This window comes from Octodon degus, unplaced genomic scaffold (genome assembly GCF_000260255.1).
Source record: "Octodon degus isolate 3935 unplaced genomic scaffold, OctDeg1.0 scaffold00131, whole genome shotgun sequence".
Lineage (NCBI taxonomy): Eukaryota > Metazoa > Chordata > Mammalia > Rodentia > Octodontidae > Octodon > Octodon degus.
Window position 1 is genome coordinate 7,449,306 of NW_004524707.1, and position 9,184 is coordinate 7,458,489.

Consider the following 9,184-nt stretch of genomic DNA (forward strand, 5'->3'; position numbering starts at 1 on the left):
GAAGAAGAAGAAGAGCTGGCCAGATAGCTCAGCTGACTAAAGCACCTGCTTAGGCAGGTACAGGAACGGGGGGTTGATCCCCAGCATGCTGTGCTAGCTCCACCCCTGGGTCATGCTGAGACAATGAATGAGATGGGGCATGGTGGTATGAACTGTAATTCCAGTAATTGGGAGGTGAGTCCAATCTGTACAATGAGACCCTGTAGACCCTGTACTAAATACAAAGAAAGAAAGAAAGAAAGAAAGAAAGAAAGAAAGAAAGAAAGAAAGAAATTTTGAAAATCCTGAAGCTCATTACAGAATCCTGTCCAATCCTATATCAGGAAGCCGAAAGATCTGTGCTGCAAGGCTGAAGAATCCAGCTAGAGACAGATGTCCAGAGGCAATGAAGATTGGAGCTCCTCCAAAGAAACAGAAATGAGACTTCCTTCTCCTTTCTCTTTCTATTCCATCCAGGCTACAAGCCTATTGGTTGGTCCCACCCACACCCAGGGTGGGTCTTCCCTTTTCAGTAAGTCCATCATCCAGGCATACCTAAGCCAGTAAGTGAGGAATTTCTTATTCAAGTTAACATAATGTTTTACTATCACAATCCACTAGTCTCCAGCCACACTAGAAAGTTTATAATTACACATAACATGGTACAACTATCTTGCATACAAATGGAAATACACTAATTACCTCCCCAGAACAGAAGATAAACTTTCTTTGGAGGATGTTTATTCCTAACATTTTATAATTTAAACATTATAATGTAGGTTTAATAATACTTAAGAACTAGTATTAAGTCTATCAATATTATGCGACAAAGGAAGCATATTAACAAAATAGGAGAGAACATTTATAATTGTATCATTGTTTTTGTAACTGGCCACAGGATCATAGATACTACTATAACTGCCTTCTTTTTACTACCCATTCTGTATTTCCTTGACCTTCAGCAAGCACCTCAGCAGGTATTGGTTCTTTCCCTGGTGTGGTAACCCACACCTTCATTCCTGAAAGTTCTGAACCATTTGACATTCTGCCTTGAATAGGTTGTTGTACTTTTCCATTGACTATCTTTCTTTCTTTCTTTCTTTCTTTCTTTCTTTCTTTCTTTCTTTCTTTCTTTTTGGTACTGGGAATTGAATTCAGGACTTGTGCTTGCCAGGCCAGCACTGTGCTACTGAGCTATATCTCTAACCTCCCTTTGACTTTAATAACAGGGCCTGGTAATACTAGGATGCATTCTAAGGGATCACCTGAACTTCAAGGTGTATTCTTCCTTTCCTCCATTGTGGAGTAATAGTCCATTTACCTCTTGACAAATCTGGGTCAATGACCCCACAAACACTATGACTCTTTTTATCTTATTTCCTCAGAGGCATGTGGAGACCAAAATGACCAGGTTGGGGTGGGGACTTAGCTTCCAGTTTATTTGAATCATTGTTATGCATTGTGGACAAGCCTTCCCCCACTCTGGAACTAAGACTTCTAGGTCAGCAGAACATAAGGTCACAGAAACAGAAAGCAAAAATGTTTCCATTAGATCACTAGGGGTAATGGTAAGTGGTACCATTCTCACTCCCACCCCTTGATTACTGAAGCAATGAATCCTGCCTATGAGAGACACAGTACCATGAAATGGATGCTATTTCAAAGTACACAACCTTTTGAAAAACCTTGCCCCAGCACTGCAAGTTATTGCCACTTAGCCAGTGCTATTAACTGCATCTTCAGAAGGCCATCCTACATTGTTTTAGTTACTCTTTTCTCATTTCTGGGACCTGATGCACAAAATTAAAGAAGGAAAGGTTTATTTAGTTAACAGTTTGTGAAGGTTTCAGTCCATACTCTGCTGGCTCCAAGGCAGAGTGACGTGGCACAGGGACAACAGTTCAAAGTGGCAGAAGACCACAAAAGCAACAATAGCACAATTTTATATTGTATTCAGGCTGCTCGCCCTCAGATGAGTATAGCACTTACACTCTCAGTGAGCTCCTTGTGCACAGACTCAGGACGTTTACAAGCTGAGGACCCTGACCTGCTGAGGACCCTGCTGAGTCACTTAAACTTTTAAACTTCTAAAGTTGACATAATGAACAACTGCCTAAAGGAGTAAGGGCATATCTACACACTAGAATGTAGAACTGCTGAGTTACTTGTTAAGCTTCTGGATTTCTCAAGTTGACAAATGTATCAATAATAACATACCTTTCTACCAATCCAGCAGCTTCTATATGGTGGGAAGCATGGTAAGACCAGTAAGTTCCATGGGAGTGGGCCTATTGCTTTCTGTTTTCTTTTCTTTCTTTTTTTTTTTTTTTTTTTGTGGAACTGGGGATTGAACTCAGGCCCTTGCACTTGCCAGGGAAGCGCTTATTCTACTGAGCCATCTCCCCAGCTCTAAAAGATATTTAAGGTTTTGTTTTTTTTGGCGGAACCGGGGATTGAACTCAGGCCCCTGTGCTTACCAAGCAAGCACTTATTCCATTAAGCCATGTCCCCAGCCCCGGCCTATTGCTTTCTTTAGTGGTAAAATGAGTTGCCTGGTCAGAAGCAATTGATGTAAAATACTTGGAGTACGTCATTCAGAAACACCAAGCACCATGCTAAACTAATCAGCTGACCATTTCTTATTCTAGTTGACACCATAGTTAACTATCACACCAACCCAACCTGCACTTCTTCCTGCCTCTTGAAAGACTTTCATTTATTTCCATCTGAACAATTAAGATGGTCTCCCAGGTGAAATCACTTCCCTCCCTTCCTGTGAATATTCTCCTACTGGACTAGGAGGCTTCCAGCTATACCAGCCCCTAGGTGAAACCCATAGTCAGCAGAAGGGGTGAGCCAGAAATGGCCAGAGGCTCTGGACAGAGTCCACCCTGCCTGCCATCCACCTCAGAACTTGAATGCATAGTACAATATGTGTCTGTCTTACGTAAGGTTTAAAAAAATCACCAAAAAACTGTTTTTCCTTACTTTCAGGCAACCTGAGTGTTCTTTCCTTTTAGAAACATTTGAAGAGATGTGTAGTGCTTGTGTAGCATGCACAAGGCTCTGGGTTTCCAGGACCACTGAAAAACAAAACCAAAAAGAGATGTATATGTTTCTTTAGTATCCAAGGGCAGAACATGAGAGATATTTCTCCTTAAACAAGTGTTTGACTGGATTCAACCAATGTAAAAAGGGAGCAAGGGTTTTACAAGCAAACCTTAATTAGCTAACTCATAAACTCTCCTCAAACCCAAGAGAAAGGGAAAAGAAGAAAAAGGTAAAGAATAACCCTGAATATAGGCAGAGTTTATGTTTTGCACAGGACAGCTTGGCCTTTGGCATCAAACTGTCACTCTAGCAATATGGCATGGGGCAGTGAGTATTGAGTTGAGGAAAGGAAAAAAATTACATTTTTCTGAGGCAGAGATGTAGCTCAGTGGTGGAGTGCTCGCCTAGTGTTTGCAGTGTCCTGGGTTCAATTCTCACTACTGCAAATAGTTACATTATCCTAAAAGTCATTCCCAAGAACATGTAACTTTCTCTCCCTTCCTTTCTCTCCCTGCTTGCTTTCTGTCATGGTCCTGCTTCCTCATCCCTCTCAAAACTGCTCTAGTGTTTCTTGGTAGTATAAAACCGTAATGTATGACTATTCCCCCAAAGTATCTCTAAGATACCTGAATAAATAAAACAGAGTAAAACAAGCTGACTCAACAATGAGTGGTAGCCAATTATGGAAAGAAATTTTGAATTCATTACGTAAGTGTGTTAAATGAAAACTTTACATAAACTCAGCCAGAGGGCCTTCCCAGGTTCCAACACAACACTATATAGAGAGGACAAGTAAACAGAGGTAACCGGTGAGCTTAGTTACTCTGTGACTCCAGAGGCCACTAGCTCAAGACATCACCCAAGATGTTTTCCTCCTTTCCCCTGTTACATCCCCAGGTCACTGTCCAACACTCTGGATTCTTTGTGATTGGTACTAAGCAGGCAAAGCTATTGGTTCATGCAGGAATGATGTATAGGTAATAAAAATGGATTACAGAGTGAAGTCTGGGGCCAACTCTGCTGCCTCTGACATCTACAGTTATGGGAAAGGAACATGGATGAGCCCAAAGGAGGTTCTCAAAGATGAAAGAGGGCAAAGGTGTTGATTCTCCCATGGTGAGAGGCAGTTTACCAAACTGAGGGCCAAGGGGTAAAGTGGATGCTGCCTCCCTGGAATAGCGTCAGGCTGCTGAGGATTGCCAGGAAGCAGGTACAGCAAAATCCCTCATTCTCCCTGCATTTCACAACCAAGCGAAGAGCTCTCCAGGATCACTCAGGGCTGGGCCAGGCCCAGTCAATGGCAGTATCCACATTTTCACGCCAACAGAACTCAGCCTGTCCAGACCAGTGAAGGTAAAGCTATGGTTTGGTTTTTAAATATACTCCTTTCTCTCTCCTTTTTTTTTTTTTTTTCTGTTTCAAGATTAATAATTTTGGGCTGGTCAGATAGCTCAGCAGACTAAAGCACCTGCTTAGGCAGAGCACAGCAGCCAGAGTTCGATCTCCCTCATGCTGTGCCAGCCCTGCCCCTGGGGCACAGCTGAGAGGTAGCAATTGAGACTAGGTGTGGTGGCACGCACATGTAATCCCAGCACTTGGGAGGCTGAAAACAGGAAAACCACTACAAGTCTAATCTACATAGTGAGACACTGTAGATCCTGTACTAAATACATTAAAGAAAGAAGTTAATAATTTTGTGGTGGTGATATGGCTCAGTAGCATAATGCCTGCCAGGCAAGTACAAGATCATGAGTTTGATTCCAGGTACAAAATAATAATAATAATAATAATAATAATAATAATAATAATTTCTTATTTAATTAAAAAGTAGGTTGGGCTTCACTTGGGAGGCTAAGGTTAGTTCAAGGCCTGTTGGGCCTATGTGGTAAGACCTTGTCTCAAAAATAAAACAAAACAAAGTAAGACCTGCTTCATTTGTTTGTTGTCCTTTTGAGACAGGGTCTTGCTCTACAGTTCAGGCTGGCCTTGAGCTCACTTTGTAGCCCAGGTATGGAACTCACAACATTCCTCCTACAAGGTACTTCTTTGAAAATTACCCCCAGGGTGCCCTTTACTTGCATAAGTACTAAACATTTCTTCACTTTTATGTCTCCAGTTGTGTTTATCACCTTTACACTCACCAAGGGTGAACCCACTGTGTTTGGTGACAGCATGAAGAGACAGATCCATGGTACAGAAATGCTTAAAAGGACCACAAAGCATAAGGATTGGGGATACAGTAAAAGAGACCTCTTGGATCTGCAGAGAGAAGATGACCAGTTAATTAATGAACATGGAAAGACTAAACTGACACATGGAAGAAGGTCAACCTGGAATCATGTCCCACACCACACGTAACTTCCAAGTGGACTAAGTGTCTAAATGTCAAAATAAAGAAGAAATCATAAAGGTACATGTTCTGGGTCCAGTTCACCTCCTCCACAGCCTGGGCTAGGTACCCCTGAAGATGAGCAGCTTCTGGGGCTACAGCTTTGCTCCCAACACAGCACTACTGCAGGGAAAGGGCAAACCACAGTTTGCCAATCAGCAGATTGCTTCTGTCAAACACAGGAAGTCTCTGACTTTGGTGAGACTATGACTACAGCTATAGATCTGACAGCTACGAAGCCTTGTAACAGCCTACAAGGACAGAGCAATAACAGCATTCAGGTGAGCATGGACCAATGATAGGCAATGAGTAACACCTCACCTTTTGTCCTGTAAGCAGCTCTGCTAAAGCAAATATCTGCTGGCAGGTACCCTGCTATTCCTCCTAAAGACTTGGCCAGCTTGATTATGAATCACCTTGTGTGTGTCTTCCTGACTTCTCATTCCCTTACCCTCTCTCTTGCTGTGCTGAGATTGGATCTCCCAAGCAGTACCTCATTACTCTGCCTCTTGTTCTCATCTCTAGGTGATTGGCTAAGATGTGAGAGAAAGCATGGTAGTCGCTAGTACGTCGGGCTTGCTTTGCAGCTGTGGAGTGAGGGATGCTGCTTTTGGTGGTGCCTCAGTTCATGAATTTAATTCATTCCATGATTCCAGGGAAGATGGCTGCATTTCTATTCACCATCCAATTTGGATTTCGTGAATAGAAGTAAAATTTTGTTTTAGGCTTCTGTTTGTGAACCAAATTGTTCATGAACACAAGAGTTCTGTACAACTCAGAAATGTAGGAGTCACAGAAAATATTGATAAAGTCAATGCATAAAAAAATAAAATCTTTCCTGGCAAAGAGCTCCAATGAGTCAAGTTAAAGTCAAGCAAACAACTGGAAAAAATAATTTCAAGTCTTATCTCAAATAAAGGGATAATCTTCCTAGTGTGTAAAGACTTCCTAGAAATTGATAAAATAAAGGTAAATAACTCAATAGAAAAATAAGTAAAAGATGTTGATAAACAATTCACAAAAAGCTAGTTTTAGACATCCCATTCAAGCCAGCTATTCCCCTCCTGGGTATTTTTCCAGAAGAACTGAAAACCTCATACCATAGCAATATATGTGCACCCATGTTTATAGCAGTGCAATTTGTCATAGCTACGTCCTGGAAACAACCCAGATGCCCATCAACTAAAGACTGGATAAGGAAGATGTGGTATTTTTACAAAATGAAGTATTATTCTGTTATAAAAGAGGATAAATTTGAGCCTTGTGTCAGTAAATGGATGTAACTAGAGAACATACTGTTAAGTGAAATAAATCAGACTCACATGTACAAACATCATATTGTTTCCTTAGTGTAAGAACCTGAAAGAGAAAAATGGAATATGAACGGTACAATAGACACTGGTAAAGGGAATGAATTTATTCAAAAGGAAAGAGTTACTGAATTGAGGAGAAGGACAGGAGAGGGAGTGGGTAAAGAGATTTATCTATGTATGTGAACAGAATGGCTTGGACAACTGTACTGTGCATTTCTGCTTGTCTATGGAAAGAAGCAGTTAATACTTTAATTTGTTTTGTCCCCTTTTTTCAATTGTTTGTACTTTTTCTCTTCTTAATTTTTTACATATTTCTTTCTTTTTTTCTTTCTTCTTCCAACTTTACATGCATATGTCTGGTAATATGAATAACCTGGTTGGAAGACAATACTATGTAGTGTAACAAATACTGTGAAATTCATATTACTTTGTTAATTGAAAATCTGTATCACTTATAATTTTTTCTGTTTTAGTTATAATTTGTACTCTCTTTAAAAAATAAAAAAAATCTCCTTTCCACTTTGAGAATTCTATTTATATGAATATAAGTTTCTTGGTTTTGACAGTGAACTATTATGACTGATCTGTAAATTCTTTCTTCATTTTTATTTTGGACAATTTTTATTGTTATATTCATTTATGTTTGTAAATTATTTATTTTCAATTTACAATCTATTAAAAAATTAAAAATTAAAAAATAAAATAAAAAATAAAAAATGAAGGTTGGCAAGGTAGCTTAGCAGACTTAAGTGTCTACTTAGGCAAGCTCAGGGACCAGGGTTCAATCCCTGGCACTGGAACCACCCCCAGGCACTCTGAGCCAGCCACTGAGTCTGGGCATGCAGAGGCTGAAAATAGGAGGATCACTACAAGTTTCAGCTGCATAGTAAAACTCTGCACAAAATACAAAATTGAGTAATTAATTAATTGAAAAATAAAAAAAGTTTAAAACCAGATAAGTAAACAATTTTTAATAAAAAATTCACAAAAAAGGAAATACAAATGGGTCTGAAGCATGTAAAACAAATGGTCAAGCTTGTACATAAGAGAACACAAATTAAAACATCACTTAATACATAGAGAACACTCATGACTCAGGAAAACCAATAGCTCAGTGGAAAAATGGAAAAGAAATTTGAAAAGACACTTTACAGAAGATTGAGAATAGCCAATGAACAAACGAAGAAATGGTCAACATCATTAATCATCAGGGAAATGTAAATTGAATATATGGCTACATACCAACTACATAACCCTGAGAATGGCCAAGGTATCAAAGGGTGCAGTATCAAGTGTAATAAGGACACACCAGCGCGGCAATGCAAAATCCAAAATGCAAAATGGGGCAATCATTTTGGAAAGCATTGGAAGGTCTTATCAACTCAAATATACATTTCATCAGATTCCTCTAAAACTCTACTTCATCATAATTACTGATTGTTACTATACAAAAGCATATAAACACAAAGAAATTGTATAGAACAACTAATCATACTTCAACTATAATAGTTTCAAGCTGGAAAGAACTCAAATATGCACCAACATGGGAATGAAAAAACAAACAAACAGAAAATGTCATTTTCATTTAGTGGATGATTATTTGGCAATGAAAAGGAATGCTATTATGTTTTGACATTTATTTTGTTTTGTTTTGTTGCTGAGAACTGAACCTAAACCTCATATATGCTATGCTACTGAGCTACATTCCTAAGCCCTGGAATGAACATTTGATACATCATTTCATGAATGATCTCAAAAACATCCTAACAAAAACAACCAGTCACAGAAGAACACATCTTTTTTGATTCCATTTCTATGAATTCTAAAACAGACAACACTAATTTCTAGTGACAGAAATCAAAGCAGTGACTTTGTAAGACAGGACCAGAGGATGGTGATTGGGTGGGAGTGTGAGTGAACCTTTTGGGTGTATTAGTCTGTTTTCTGTAGCTAATAACAGGGGCCAACAAGATAGCTCAGGGGTCTAAAGTGCCTGCTTAGGCAAGTTTAGGCAGGCACAGGGGACTGAGGTTCAATCCCCAGCACCACATGCCACACCAGTCCCACCCTCAGCGCAGGCTGAGCTAGCCAAAAAAAAAAAAAAAAATTCTGTTGCTAATATCAGAGCTCCATAACAGCAAAAGCATGAAGAAAGGAGGTGTATTGACTTAAGGTTCTGGTCCAAGATGCAGGGGTCACATTGGATGATGGTCTGCTTGCTAGAAAACTCCTTGATGTGGTATAGGTGTCTCAGACATCACAGGGGATCTTAGTCATTTGTCCATCTCTGGGATAAAACAATTTGAAGGAAGAAAGGTTTATTTTGGCTTATATTTCAGAAGTTTCAGTCTGTGTTTGGTCGGTGGCATTGAGGAAGGGTAGGACGGAGGAAGGTGGCTCACATCATGGGAGCCAGGAAGTAGAGAAGCAAGGAGCAAGGGGCAAGATCCAC